The following is a 15,461-nucleotide window of genomic DNA, read 5'->3' on the forward strand; positions in this document are numbered from 1 at the left end:
CCCTTATATATACATGGTGGTGTACTATTTGCACATAATCTGTGCATTTCCTCTTGCATACTTTAAACCATCTCTAGATTACTTATAATAATAATAATTATTATTATAGTAATTACTTATAATAATAATACTTAAGACAATGCAAGTGCTATATAAATAGTTGGTGCAGTGTATTGTTTAAGGGATGACAAGAAGAAAGCTTGCATATGTTCAGTACAGTCACAATTTTTCCCCTGAATGTTTTTAATCTACAGTTGGTTAAATCTGCAGATGCAGAACCCACAGATGTAGAGTTCCAGTTGTACATGTTTTTATTTAGGGATGTTGATGAGGAAATACCTATTCAATACAGGAGTTTGTATTTTATCTCATATGCAACTTTGAGTAAAATGGGAGCTCAAAGATAATTAGTTAAATACAAGATAGTGATTAAGACATTTCTACCTCTTACTAGGTATGATTAGCGGAGAGACAAAGTAATGAAAACCCAGTCCTGAAGGCTGGAGGGTGAGACAAGAGTAGAAAATGAAGAGAGAAGGGTCACCTCCTCCTCTGCAGTCTGAGAAGTGCTAGGAACAGTGTCCAACTACTTGCATGTCTGACCTGGACTTTGAAAGAAGCAAAGGTCTAAAAACCTCCAGTTTCTTAGACGAATCAGGGGTGAGGCTATTTGCTATGGTGGAAAGGAGTAGGGAAAGAGTAGAAAATGTCAGTGCATTGCTAAAGCTATGAAGTATCTATTGGGAGGTGATGGAGAAGAAATTGAACCAGAAATTAAAACTTGTGAATGTCCAGAAGGTTGTAAAAGCTAGATTTGAAGCTTTGGGCCTTTGGCAGCACAATGCATTATGACAGAAGTTTATGGCAGAGGAGACATAGTCACCTCATGGGAGCCAGGAAGCAAAGAGAGACAAGAAAGGACCAGGGTTCTCACATCCCTTTCAAAGGCATGCCCCCAATACCTAACTTCTCTCCACTAAGCTCCACCTCCTAAAGGTCCCACTAATTCCCTATAGCACCACAGGCTGGGGACCAGGCCTTTAATGCACCTGTCTTTGGGGAACATTCAAGACCCCAACTATAGCAACGGCACTTTCAAAACTGTCCCTGCTGTTTATTTTTTAAAATCAAATACATATATAATTCATTCCCCTGTTGTAACTTATCTGATCATTTACATATTAATTCCAGGAAAAGCAAAGCACTTTATTTACTTGAAAATTTGCAGAAGAAAATGTATTTTAATTGAATCCCCCAAACCATAATAACTGACTTGGCACTAATTAAAATCAAGATTTCTGAAAGTTAATTTCAAGGTATTATCAATAACTTTTTTTTTTTTCCATTCAGCCCAATGTGCTTGGCAGAAAATTCAGATGAGTGGATGGTCACACAATATAGCAATATTAAAAATTTAGTTTAAAAATATTTGATTTGTCTTCATTGGCATTCCTTCTAGCTGATGAAATTTCAGGAGTTTTTAATGAATTAAAGCCTCATTTGGCTGAAACAACCAGCAAAGTTACTAATGGTTCAGAAATAATTATGTGCACAGAAGAGTAAGAAGATACACAACTGTGTTGCTATTCAATCATCAGCATTATTTCCACCAAAATTCATGGTCTGTATATATGAGTGCATGCAGAATGGATTTCCACACACCCAAAACAGCATAGAAGCATAACAGAAGATGGGGAAATTGACTAGGGAAACCTCATGTCTCTGCATATCAAATCGTAGAAGAATTTTTTTAAAAGATCAGCCCCAGGTAGAAAATGAATGTTCCTATATTGTCTGAGGAGACTCATGCCTTCAGAGAAAGAAAAACAAAACAAAAAGCAGAAGATAGTCATCATGAAATAAGACTTCAGAATATAGTTAATGATCTGATAGCTGGCCAGCCCTCCTGGACTACCTCCATGCAATTGGCCATAATGCATCCATACAATAAATACACTCTGTCACATATTAAATTTTCTTTTTAGTTCTTTTTTTGTTGTTGTTGTTGTTATTTCTTCTCTTTAATCCACCCCCCCTCACAATTTTAAATTGTGAGCCTTATTTTGTACAATTCACTATGCTATGATTTTGTACAAATCACTATGCTATGTAGTTTGTTCTTACATCATTTCCAGTATTGGAGGTACAAATTGAATAAAGCCTTTTAGATAGTTTTCATTAACTTTATGCAATTTCTGCAAAGTTGATTCCATGAAGATGCATTTTCACATTTTGACTTTGTGTGTTAGTATTGTGCATATACATTAAAATGTTTGAACTTCCTCAGTAAATGAAGAGATGGACTTTTTGTACATCTGCATTTGTGAAAGATAAAATTTCTTAAGGTTTTGGCTCCTTGGATGATTGCATGTACAGTGGTGGTTACACCATGGTTTTTGATTGACCTTGTTGAAAGACTTAGATTGTCTGTCATGGTATTTTAGATGATCAAAGTTATGAGGCTGGGTGAACACAAGTATCAACCATGGTGATACACTATTATGTGATTTTTTTCCAGTATTGGGAATTTCCATTTCACTACTTGACATACTTCTTTATAAGTACAGTTGGTCTACTCATAACCGTTATACCCATGTAACTGTCATTAGTACACTTGTTTATGCCTGAAACAATAGGTATGTTATTATTGTTCATTTTATTGTGTACAGTGGTCTGTAATGTTTTTATTGTGTCTTATGTGTTTCTCAAATAAACCTCTTAAAAACGTAAATAAAGGTCTTTTTTTTATTTTTTATTTTATTTTATTGTAAACAAATGGGATACATGTTACCTCTCTGTTTGTACATGGCGCAAAGGCATACCATTTGTGTAATCATAAATCCACATACAGTAATGTTGTTTGATTCATTCTGTTATTTTTTCCCCTTCCCCCCACCCCTCCCACCCCTCTTTACCCTCTATACAGTACTTTCTTCCTCCATACTTGCCCCCCTCCCTAACCCTAACTCTAACCCTAACACTAACCCTTCCCTCCCCCCCATTATGTGTCATCCTCCACTTATTAGCGATATCATTCGTCCCTTGTCTTTTTGAGATTGGCTTATCTCACTTAGCATGATATTCTCCAATTTCATCCATTTGCCTGCAAATGCCATAATTTTGTCATTCTTTATGGCTGAGTAATATTCCATTGTGTATATATACCACAGTTTCTTTATCCACTCGTCAATTGAAGGGCATCTAGGTTGGTTCCATAGTCTGGCTATTGTGAATTGAGCAGCTATGAACATTGATGTGGCTGTATCTCTGTAGTATGCTGATTTTAGATCCTTTGGGTATAGGCCAAGGAGTGGGATAGCTGGGTCAAATGGAGGGTCCATTCCAAGTTTTCTAAGGAATCTCCACACTGCTTTCCAGAGTGGCTGCACTAATTTGCAGCCCCACCAGCAATGTATGAGTGTACCTTTCTCCCCACATCCTCGCCAACACCTGTTGCTTGTATTTTTGATAATCGCCATTCTAATTGGGGTGAGATGGAATCTTAGGGTGGTTTTGATTTGCATTTCTCTTATTACTAGAGATGTTGAACATTTTTTCATATGTTTATTGATTGCTTGTACATCTTCTTCTGTGAAGTGTCTATTCATTTCCTTAGCCCATTTGTCGATTGGATTATTTGTATTGTTGGTGTAGAGTTTTTTGAGTTCTTTATAGATTCTGGAGATTAGTGCTCTATCTGAAGTATGATTGGCAAAGATATTCTCCCACTCTGTAGGCTCTTTCTTCACATTACTGATAGTTTCCTTTGCTGAGAGAAAGCTTTTTAGTTTGAATCTATCCCAGTTATTGATTCTTGCTTTTATTTCTTGTGCTATGGGAGTCCTGTTGAGGAAGTCTGGTCCTAGGCCGACATGTTGAAGATCGGGACCTACTTTTTCTTCTATAATCTGCAGAGTCTCTGGTCTGATTCCAAGGTCCTTAATCCATTTTGAGTTGAGTTTTGTGCAGGGTGAGAGATATGGGTTTAGTTTCATTCTGTTGCATATGGATTTCCAATTCTCCCAGCACCATTTGTTGAAGAGGCTATCTTTTCTCCATTGCATATTTTTGGCGCCTTTGTCTAGTATTAGAAAGTTGTATTTATTTGGGTTTGTGTCCGTGTCCTCTATTCTGTACCATTGATCTACCTGTCTATTTTGGTACTAGTACCATGCCATCTTTGTTACTATTGCTTTGTAATAAAGTTGAAGTTCGGGTATTGCGATACCCCCTGCTTCATTTTTCCTGCGAAGGATTGCTTTAGCTATTCTGGGTTTCTTATTCTTCCAGATGAATTTCATGATTGCTTGCTCTATTTCTGTAAGGTACGTCATTGGGATTTTAGTTGGGATTGCATTGAATCTGTATAGCACTTTAGGTAGTATGGCCATTTTGACAATATTAATTCGGCCTATCCAAGAACATGGGAGATCTTTCCATCTTCTAAGATTTTCTTCGAATTCTTTCTTTAGTGTTCTGTAGTTCTCATTGTAGAGGTCTTTCACCTCTTTTGTGAGATTGATTCCCAAGTATTTTATAAATAAAGGTCTTTAAATATTTTTTAAATTATTTGTTCCCGAACTATATTTTTGGGATTTTGATCTTTCAGAATTTTATATTTTTAAAGATTTTAGACTTTTGGGATTTTTTTTTTTTTTTTTTTTTTTTTTTTTGGTACTGGGAATTGAATTCGGGGCACTCAACCATTGAGCTACATCCCCAGCCCTATTTTGTATTTTGTATTTTATTTAGAGACAGGGTCTCACTGAGTTGCTTAGCACCTCACTTTTGCTGAGGCTGGCTTTGAACTCAGGATCTTCCTGCCTCATCCTCCCGAACTGCTGGGATTAAAGACACATGCTGCTGGGCCTGGCCACCTTTAGGGATTTTGACCTTTCAAGATTTCAGCATTCAGGATTTTGATGTTTGAAATTGTCCTTTGTGATTATGACTCAAACGATTGCATTACTACGTAACTTCCTCCACTATTGTTGAGAAATACTAAAAAGGAGGAATTGAGTGGGGACTATTTGAGTGATCAGCAGTCCTCATTGTAATTTGATCCTATTCTTTACAGAAATGAAATCTATCTGACTCTCCATCGTTTATCTTAGGATTCTCACAATTATCTCTCTTCTTCCAAATTAAAATGCTGCTGAATTTATAATTAGATTCCTCTTCAAAACTTGTATTCCCTTATCAAGAAAAATGAATTATCTCAGAAGACAATGTTGATTACACCAAGGTGTGGCTAGTAAAAATTTCTCACCAGAACTTACCTTAAGTGAGGTCTAGAACTAGGTCACTGCCACTCATAAAAAAGCCCTCAGAAACCCAAGTTAAAAAAGAGAAAGAGAAGTTCAGCACATGAATGGAGAAGCCTGATCAGGGGGCTCTTGACAAAGTGTAAAATATGCAGGCTTCATGATATTGGGTACATTGGAGTTTTGGGTGGAGACAGGGACAGAAATCTGTGAAAATATTGTGAAAGGAAAGCTATGCAACTGATTGAGGTGCTAAACAGATGACTGATCTTTAAAATTGGAGGGATAGAAGCAGAGTGTGTACATGTGACTTCCATTTCCTCTCTGCATTAAGTGGTCCCCTACATGAACCCTGCCACAACTCACCAGCATGTGGAGTCTCTTCCTTTGATTTTCCATGAATACCAGTTTTATTTCCAGGGCACTGTAGCCAAAATGCTCAACATCTTCCTGCCCTCTCATGAATGCACAGGGCACTGTAAAGGTGGAAGCATCTTCCAGGTATTTGCATTTAAATGGACTACCCACAGGCAGGATTCCCTTGCTTCTGATTCCTGCAGGACTGAAGAAGAGGAGTCTGAATCCTATTTCCTCCTTCTTTTTTAATTTAACAAGCCTACTTGGCTACCAGAAAGGAGCTGACAGATTGCATACTGTCATCATTTAATCTTAAGACTAAAATTCAATTTTCCTTTCTCAGGATCAGAATTGGGAGCAGGGGGGAATAAAACACCCCAAAGACACAAGGTGACCTATCTCAGTGGGGTGACCTCATACACAAACCAGTTAATGATGCCCGTCTGTCAGCTGGGCCCCGGGAGCCAGAGCCCGAGGGAGAGGAGACCAACCCCGACAGATGGCAGCAGCTTTGCTGATTATAGCACTCAGTTGGACCAAAGCTCTATTTCATTCCCTGAATCAAGGTCCCTTCTGAACATGGGCTGTTTACTTAAAACATATTCATTCCTGTTTCTGTTCATCAGATTTTTAGGATAAAAATGAACATAGGCAGCTATTGAATTTGTTTTTTCCTTTTTCTTGTTCTTCTTCTTTTTTTTACTACTAACTATTGAAATTCTACTTCACGTTAAGACAATTCATAAACCATTTTACTCCAAAATTATTCTTTGTAAGTGAGAAAATCAGAAGTGGCAACCGAGAGTGGACACTAGGAAACAAAATTAAAACAGGCATCACATTTGGTTACTGCTATTTCTCTGCATGAGAAATTCAGATTTTTGTATTCTTCCACTAAAAAGAGAAACGGCAACCAAATTTAGCAAGCTGGTGTTTTCCAGCAAAAAGAATGTCAACCCTAGGGCTTTGGTTCTCATTTTGCCTTCTGCTGGAGAAATTTCAGCTTTTTATCTAGGAGTAATGAAAAAGTGGCTTCAGGATATGCCCTCAAAGTCAGGGAACTTCACACCCAGCTACATGCAAACATTTAAGACTAGAGGGAAGGAAGGCCCAGTAGTGCATGGACAAAGGGGTCACAAGAAGAAAACCAACACTGGAAAATGATCACAATGCTCTGCCACCCAAAACCTCAGGGAGGGAAAATTGTCACTTCAAGCAGCAACTGCAAATTACAGCATGCCCCAGAACTTACTCAGGCCCCTTCAGGCCAGGTCTCATGCTGCTTGGAAAAGTGACAGGGGTTATATTTTCACACCCAGCTGTTGCTTTATGACTTAGTAGGCAAAAAGCCGTGGAGACTTCTCCAGCTCCCCAACACTGACTTCTTTAGAACTCCAGTGTGCAGTGCCTGATGGAGGAAGGGTGAGGTGGCAGGTGTTCTCAGCAGACACACTTTCTGGAAGAAGTTAAGGGGGTGAAGCATGGTACCACACAGCCTCATTATCCAAGGCGAGGCTGTCTAATCCTGTGGGACAGCTGTCTTGGTAGACTCCTATGGCTGCTCCTTTTTGGCATAGCCCAGAAAAACAGCCTTTTAATTTTTAAAGGTTGCAGAAGGAACAGCATGAGTAGAGGAGGGAAGCGGCTTTTCTTTAACTTTCTTCCTAATGATTATTTAGCATAGGATTTGGGAGATTGCACATGCTCAATAAAGTAACACGATTTACATAAGAGAGCACTGGACCAGGAATCTGAAAATTCATACTTTATTCCTAACTCTGTCATTCATTAGGGGGCTTCAGAACTCATTTTATCTCTGCAGACTTCCATTTCTGCAACCATAAAGTAAAGAAATTGTGATAATGAATCCCTATGTTGCCCTGGGGTAAGCAACATTGTTTTCCTCTCAAATTGAGATGATAATATCTATTCATAGTATTGTTCAGAAAATGTTGTTAAAATAAAATAAAGGAACACCTTTGATAACCATAAAATTCTACGAATTCAAGGTATTATAAGGGGTAGTTCAGCATTAAAAGATAATTTTGACTCAGTACAGATACAGTGAGGTCTGAGGACATATAACGAGGGCAAAGGGGAAGTGCGTGATGCCAGATAGGAGAAATTGGAAATAAAGGGGATGAACTAAAACATAAATGCCAAAGCAGGTAGAGTAGAAGGAGGCCTGACGAGAAAGCCGAGGCACATGGTATAAGGTAATGGCAAAGAGGTTGTGATAGATGTATCTCAGGAAGGAGTTTTGGGGTTGAGAATTACTCATGATGAAAGGAGTAGGGAAGATACTGATTCTGAGTGGCGGTAGACAGGAAACTCATTAAGTTGTTACATTAGTCAGGGTCTCATCTGTTATGATTTAGATATGAGGTGTCCCCCAAAAGCTCCTGTTTGAGACAATGCAAGAAAGCTTAGATATAAAAGGATTGATTATGATATCCTTAACCTAACCAGTGCATTAATCCCCTGAAAGGGATTAACTGGGTGGTAGCTGAAGACAGGTAGGGTGTGGCTGGAGAAGGTGGGTCATTGGAGGCATGCCTTTGGGGTATGTACTTTGTGGTGAGGGGAGTCTCTCTCTCTGCTCCTTGGTTTCACATCCTGACCTGCTATCCTCCACCACACTCTTCAGCCATGATATTCCGCTTTACCTCAGGCCCAGAGCAAGAGAGATGGCCACCGATGAACTGAAACCTTTGAAACTGTGAGTGTCAAATAAACTTTTCCTTCTTTAATTGTTTTTGTCAGGACTGTTGGTCACAGTGATGAAAGTCTGACTAAAACAACAATGCTATATAAAATGTTTGGCACAGATGATTTATGAAGTAAAGAGAAGGTTATTTTGGCTCACAGTTTTGGAGATTCAAGTTCAAAATTGATTAGGGGTAGGTATTAGTCCGGCCTCTGGTGAAAGCTACATTTCATGGCAGGAACGTGTGTCAGAATGAGCACTCACATTTCAAGCCAGGAAGCAGGGATAAACTGAGAGACCTGGGTTCCTTAGAGGTATGCTGCCCATGACCTGATGACTTCCTGCTAGGCTCCATCTCTTGAAGGTTCACAGCACTCCCAATACCACCACCTGAGGACCAGGTCTTCACATGTGGACATTAGGAGGATACTCAACGAATCATAGCAGTTGTGTTTGAACATATTCCAACTTCTCTGAATGCCTTCTAGAAAGATATCCAAGCACAAGCCAAACTGGCCAAAAGAATTGAGGTTATCCATAGTAAAGTGGATCAGTCAAAGGAGAAAAGAGATGAAAACCCTGGACTATTTGGGATAATACCATAAAACACCTTGTATTTAGAAACTTGCAAATGGAAGTTATATACTCTAGTAGAGATGAAGAAAGAATTGATTAAAGAAGTGCTGGGATCCTATCAGAATATAAGAAAGTAGGATGTCACTGTGAAGACAGCATGGCTGGGAATGGGTGTCTTGGGACCTGATCTTGTATAATGTCACACTCCTTTGAGTACAAGGAATAAAGGATATAAGAAGAGAGAAGATGAGTTAAAGAACATTGTGTGATTCTTTCACACTTACAAAAAATGGCAGTTTGTCATCAAACTCATTGTTTTTTTCTTATTTTACCAGGTAATGACAAGGATTCATGCTCAGTTCTTCCTGGGTGCAAACTTAAGCACTATAGTTGACAACTATGACTTTGGCTTAGAAACAAACTCTCAAAACCACATATGATTCATTATGAGACAATAATGGCAGCTTCCTCAGAATAGTGAACAAAACAATTTACATACAAATTAGCACAGTCTCTAACACAAAGAAAAAAGTAAAATATGTGACTTTTATTAAATATACATCTCAAACATCCCAACATACCAGTTAAATTTAGTGGACAGTCACTCATGGATGATTTTAGACATTGTATTGTTATATTTTGGATGTGAGGTGTTTCCCAAAAGCTCATGTGTGAAACAATGCAAGATTTAGTGGAGAAACCAATGGATTATGGGAGCCTTAATTTAAGTAGTGAATTCATCCTTTGATGGGATTAACTAAGTAGTAACTGAAGGTGGTAGGGTATGACTGGAGGAGGTAGGCCATTGGGGGCTTGCCTTTGGTGTATATATTTTGTATCTGGCAAGTGGAGTCTCCCTCTCTGCTTTCCGATCATCATGTGATCCTCCTCCACCATAATGTTCTACCTCACCTTGAGCCCTAAGGAATGGTGCCTCTGAAACCATGAGCCCCTAAATAAACTTCCTCCTCTACAATTGTTCTTGTTGGGTCTTTTAGTCACAGCAGGGAAAAACCTGATTAAAACACAACTAGAAGCATTGCTTTCTACACATCAATAATTGTAATTTTTATTTTCTGGAGTTTAACCTAGTATTGCTATATTTCATTCATTCACTTAATTAATTCTTTTTCCCTCAATTTTTAAAAGTAAGTTTCTGATTTTTTTTAAAGAAAGCTTTATTTATATAGAATTTATATAACATAAACTTACCTATTTTAGGTGGGCAATTCATTCATTTTAACTAGCATTATTGAATGCTGCTGATTTTCAAGCCCTGTCCTAAGTACTGGGGATATTTTGGTGAATAAGGTATATGAGATTTGTAGTTTCAGAAAGCTTCCAGTCTAGGAAGGAGGAAAAGAGATTAATAGATAAAGTATGTAACCTGAGGGCTAGGAAAGTAGGGTAAGATGATAATAATAGCCTGTTCCAGTTTAGACAGGGTGTCCAAGAGCCTTTTCTTAGAAGAGGAGACATTTGAATGACATAAGGACATGAGCCATGTGGAAATTTAGAAGAACAGAACTACAGGCAAGTAATAGCAAGAACAGAGGCCCTGGGACACAGAACTATGTTGTTGTATTTCCTTAGCTGGCAATCTAGGCAAGCAGTAGCATTGAAACAGAATAAGTAAGGAGAAATCAGACAAGAAGGAATCGAGAGAGAAGAGACAAAACGAAGTCTAGGTGTCCAAAATGAGGTCTTGAATTTGTTCTGTGTGAGATGGAAAGCCATTGGAGGGTTTTGGGTAGGGCAAAGCAGCATGTCGGAATTACATTTTGAAAGAATCTCTAAGCAATTATTTGGAGAAGAGACTCCAAGTGGTAAAAACTAGGAACATGAGACCAGTAGAAATGGGGGCCAGTTGTAGAGTTGGTGAGAAGAGGCCAGATCATAGGTATATTTTGGGGACAGGATTTCCTGGTGACTGAATATGGCTTAAAAGACAGAGGAATCAAGGATGACTCCTAGGATATTGGTCTGCATAACCCTTGTTTGGCGGGGTCATTTGCTGAGATGCTGGAGGAGTAGGCTTGTGGGGGTGGGGAGGATGTAAGTCAAGAGCTCTGTTTTTGACCTTTTTGTTTTAGATGTTTGTCGAAAGTTTAAGTGGAAATTTCAAGAGTCATCCCTTGTATGTATCCACTACATTGGAAAATACTTTATAGTTGAGGACTTAAAGGAAAGCAATAAAATTTCTAGAAACCCGGTTTGGCAGAGCTATGCTCTGTACCCACAAACGTGTCCCACAGGATTCTAGATAGCAAAAGGGCTGCAAAACCTCAAGCTTATTTGCTGAAAAACAAGCTAGTCAATGAGTAAGGCAGAAAATATATGTGGTAAAAATGAGCTTTTTCTATCACTTTAATATGAGAATTGGGGAAGGGGTTTGTTCACATTCTGAGGAACTGATAAATTGCTGAGGAAATAAACCAAGCCATTGGATAGCTTGAAGGCAAGAATGGAGAAAGGTATTTGAAAACAAATACTCCCTGTATGTGTGATCACAAGAAAACAACCTAGGAGATTCAGGGCACACAGGCTACAGAATTACTATCCATTTACCACTGAGAAGCACTCTTGAAATTTTTAAAGCCATCTGTTGCTAGGTGTATTTCAGTATTTTTTCATTTCTCAATTTAGTAGTTAGGTATTTAAGACATCTGCATTTCAGAGTATCTGAAAAATACCTGTATGGAAAAAATGAGGTTAAGTGTGAAATAGAACTTCAGAAATTGTTAATCGCGTTTATCACCACGTGAAGCCAACCACATTAAACATCTAAGGGGACTCTTTAGGAAGCAGAGTTACTTCAATGCATCTTGTGGATGTGGTGGGGCTAATTCCATTCCTTTCATAATCATATTGCTGGGAAAATAATCTTTGTGTTCATTCTATAAATTAACTTAAAGACATTGCTCTAATCAATCAACAAATATGTTCTAACCAGATGCATTGTGTAAAGCATTAATTGACACTTCTAATAACTAAATAGGATTCTGTGCACTCTTGTAATCATAGAAACTGGTGTTCAATCTAAACATTAGAATGATATATGTCTTAATAAAATAAGAAAGCAGATTGTGGATGATTATGCCAAAGCAATCTATGGCCTTTACAGGAATACAATAATTAGTCTTTCTTCTTTCCTTTTAACTTTTATATTTATCTTTCCAAAATATTTAACCAGAACATGATAAAAATGTTGGCAAATTTTAGCCTTCTATAGCTCATTTTATTCATTAGTCCTCAAATATCTTGATCTTTAATTTCCAGAGATTCTTTAACGATAAATAAAATCCACTCTTTTTATTACTCTGCCCAGGAAATGTAATAAGAAATAAGCATTTTTATGAAATAATTGAAATGCAAAGTAATTTTCTGCCACTTAGTGTGAAAATCTCTATAATCAACTCATATATGATGATTATTGCTGGTGGATGAGAAAGTGATTGGTTTTTTATATGTTGATTTTAGGCTCAAGTTCTTCGATGAACTCTTTTAACTTGTTGTGGAATGTGAGTTGACTGTATTATATCATCAAGGTAGACAATCACATGAACTTGTCAACTCTTGTCTTTTCCTTTCCAATAGATGTACTTCATTTCTTTTGCCATATTTTGTTGCTAAGGGCCATCAGAACAATGCTGTAAAGAGCAGGAGAGATTTGACATTGCTGTTTTAAACAAAATTGGGTCTAAGATTTCCCTATTAAATCTGACAACTGTTGAAGATATTTGCTGTGGACAGCCTATATCAAGTTAAGGAAATTTCCTTTTATTTCTAATTCCTAAGAGGCTTTATTTCCCCCTCTCTTGTATGAATGAATTTTATATTTGATCACATTTTTGCAGCTTCCCTTGTATAATCACCTGCTATTCCTTGTTTAATTTACTGGATTACCTCAATAGATTTGCTGCTGTTGAAGCATCTTTGCAAGAATTAACTTTGATTTTTTTAAATGTCCTACTGAATTCAATTTACTAAGTTAGTAAAAATAGGATTTTTGCTCTTGTCTTCATGTCACAAAGGAAGTTGTTTTCTGCACTGAGCCTTGTGCCCTTGTTGGTCACTAAAATTTTCTTTCTCCTGTTCTTTGAGTGTCAACTTTCTTCGGTTCTTAGCGAAAGGTCATCTTCCTTGTTATCACTCCCTGACTTTACTGTTTAGTATTTGCCCTCCCCCACACTCTCACTGATTTCTGTTTCATTTCCATCAGAGTTCAACCATTTTATTAATTAATTTACTTATTTATTGTCTGTCTTCTTTAAAAGAAGTTAAAAAAAAAAAAAAAAAAAAGCCCAGAGCATTCAGTTAAAAATATAACCCCACAAAGTGATATTACCATTTCACCTTTCTAGATATGGCACCTGATATCATTGATGATTTTTTTACTTAAAATTCTCAGAAACATGTTTTTCAGCCAACCAAACAGAAAACGGAACACTGTTGGGTATTTTCATACTTTCTAATGGCACAGGTCACAACTATATGTCACTGATTCATAGTGAGTGTTCACCAAGCATCAGCTTTCACCAAGAGAGAAAAAAATAAATAAAATTATGTGATCCCATCAGACTTTGTGCAGGCTGATCACACTGAGCTACTTAAGTAACTCACATCTCAAAAGTATAAATTTCATATTCTCTCAATTTAAGAAAGATGAATTTAGCATTCAGGGCTCAAATGGTCCTGAATAAAGGCCTCCTTAAATAGAAAATTCACAGCTAATATGGGTCAAGAAACCCGTTTGCTAAGGCAAGGGAACATTTATAGAAGTCTCCCCTCTATGAATTCTTGCATGTTGAAAAAGGCTATGATTCTGATGGAAGGCTTTCCCACATCCATTACTTTTATAAGGTTTCTCTCCAGTAGGAATCTGAATTACATCATGGGAAAGTCAGTTTTCCTGACTCCTTTGGAATAGCTGTAGTCTTGAATGTGGAAAGTTAACTAATCTATATCTGAAAGCACAATGGTCAAGAAATATATGTGAAAGCTCACTGTGAACTTTAAAGTCTTATAGAAATGTCCAATATTATTATGTATAGCATTGCTTTAGACTGTAGCTTTTCCAGGGAAAAACCCTGTCCTTTTTTTCTTTCTACCAGTTTCAGTGCCTGGCATAACATAGAAACCATAAACGCTTTTGAATGAACAAGTAAATATTGGAAGGAGCAAGATGATACGTAAAGCAAAAAGAATGTTTAGGATGAATCATTAAAACAAAGGAAGCGTTTGTGTCCTAACATCTTGGCCAGTGAAACTGAACCCTGGCAGATGGTGGAGTGAGCCAGACAGAGAAAGTCTGACTCAGAGATCAGGAAATCCTACATGGTTTGAAGAGAAAGTCAGAGAAAACCAAAGTATGAGACCACAGAGGGAAGTTCTAAGGCACTCGATATTAAAAGATCTAGCAGGAGGTTATGGATCAAAGATCTGGGTCTGGAGAAAGTTCATGAATATTTAAACTAAGTTAGAAGACTAACCTGAATCCCAGGTCCAAAGAACTCACTAGTGGCCAGCAAACCAACACAGGGACTCAAGGAAATAGGCACAAAATAGGAAGCCAGTTGATATTACAACATAATAGCGCAGATTTAATAGAAATTGTCACATGAGTTGGAAGGTAACTTATGGTCACATTCCCTGCCCCAGAAAAACCAGCAACCATGACTACAAAGTTCTGTTAAAGTGAGAAAGTTATGAGAACACTAAGTGGAACCCAGGGTTTATCAAGGTCTCCTGCAGAAAGGACAATGACAAATGATTTAGTCCTCATGGTTTCCCATCCACGGATCTTACGTGAATTGTAAGGATCACCCAGGAAATGGGAACAAGAGAATGTGAAACTTCTATGCTTTTTGTGATTAAAGAACAGCAAACAAGGACTGGTAGGTGTTTTACCTCTTATTCATGGATCACTCAGAAAGCCCTGAGTTTTCTGGAATTCCAAGGCTCTCAGCGATCTTTCGAATGCCGTAGCTCTTAATAGCACATACAAAGTGGTGATAGTTTGAGGTTACTTTTTTTAATTGAAACCAATACTTGGCCTCCTGAGACAAGTGAATTTATTTATCATAGTGCAGGGACTCATTTTTAAAATGAGTTTCCCATGTCATCTGATTTATGACACAAAAAGAAAGCAGTCCTCTGAGCCAGTTGGGGTAGAGATTATGGATGGCATTGGCTCCTCTCCTCCTGTCTTGTGCATGTGTCAATAAGAGAAGAGCAGCTGCATTATTTGTCATCGAGTATTAGACAGTAGGGCTTTGTCTGGGGAGAAAGACACAGAGTAAACATTTCCCACTTTGGAAATTAATGTCTCACATCAGGTTTGATGTGTGTGTCGATAAATGATTTTTGGATTGCCTAAGAATTTCTCTGCTGATGGGCAGCCATTTCTTTTTGACAGAGTTCAATATCACTGATTTCTCCTCTTGATGCCAATGCACTTGTGCTCTGTTGCAGTCACAGAGATGGAAAATGTCTGCCAAACAAATGTGTGACAGGTCACACTTACAATGCCAGTGCACAATTAACCTCTGCCGAGC

At 37.8% G+C, this 15,461-nt stretch overlaps 1 long non-coding RNA gene across 1 annotated transcript in view; it reads right to left on the reverse strand.

Annotated features, from left to right (window-relative positions):
- LOC306662498 overlaps positions 1–15,461 on the reverse strand; it is a 178,751-nt gene that overhangs the window by 83,794 nt on the left and 79,496 nt on the right. The window contains exon 4 of the long non-coding RNA XR_013764131.1: positions 5,631–5,818. This is a non-coding gene — a long non-coding RNA (uncharacterized lncRNA). The remainder of the gene's footprint in view (positions 1–5,630; positions 5,819–15,461) is intronic.

Source organism: Sciurus vulgaris (assembly GCF_902686455.1).
Source record: "Sciurus vulgaris genome assembly, chromosome: 5".
Taxonomy (NCBI): Eukaryota; Metazoa; Chordata; class Mammalia; order Rodentia; family Sciuridae; genus Sciurus; species Sciurus vulgaris.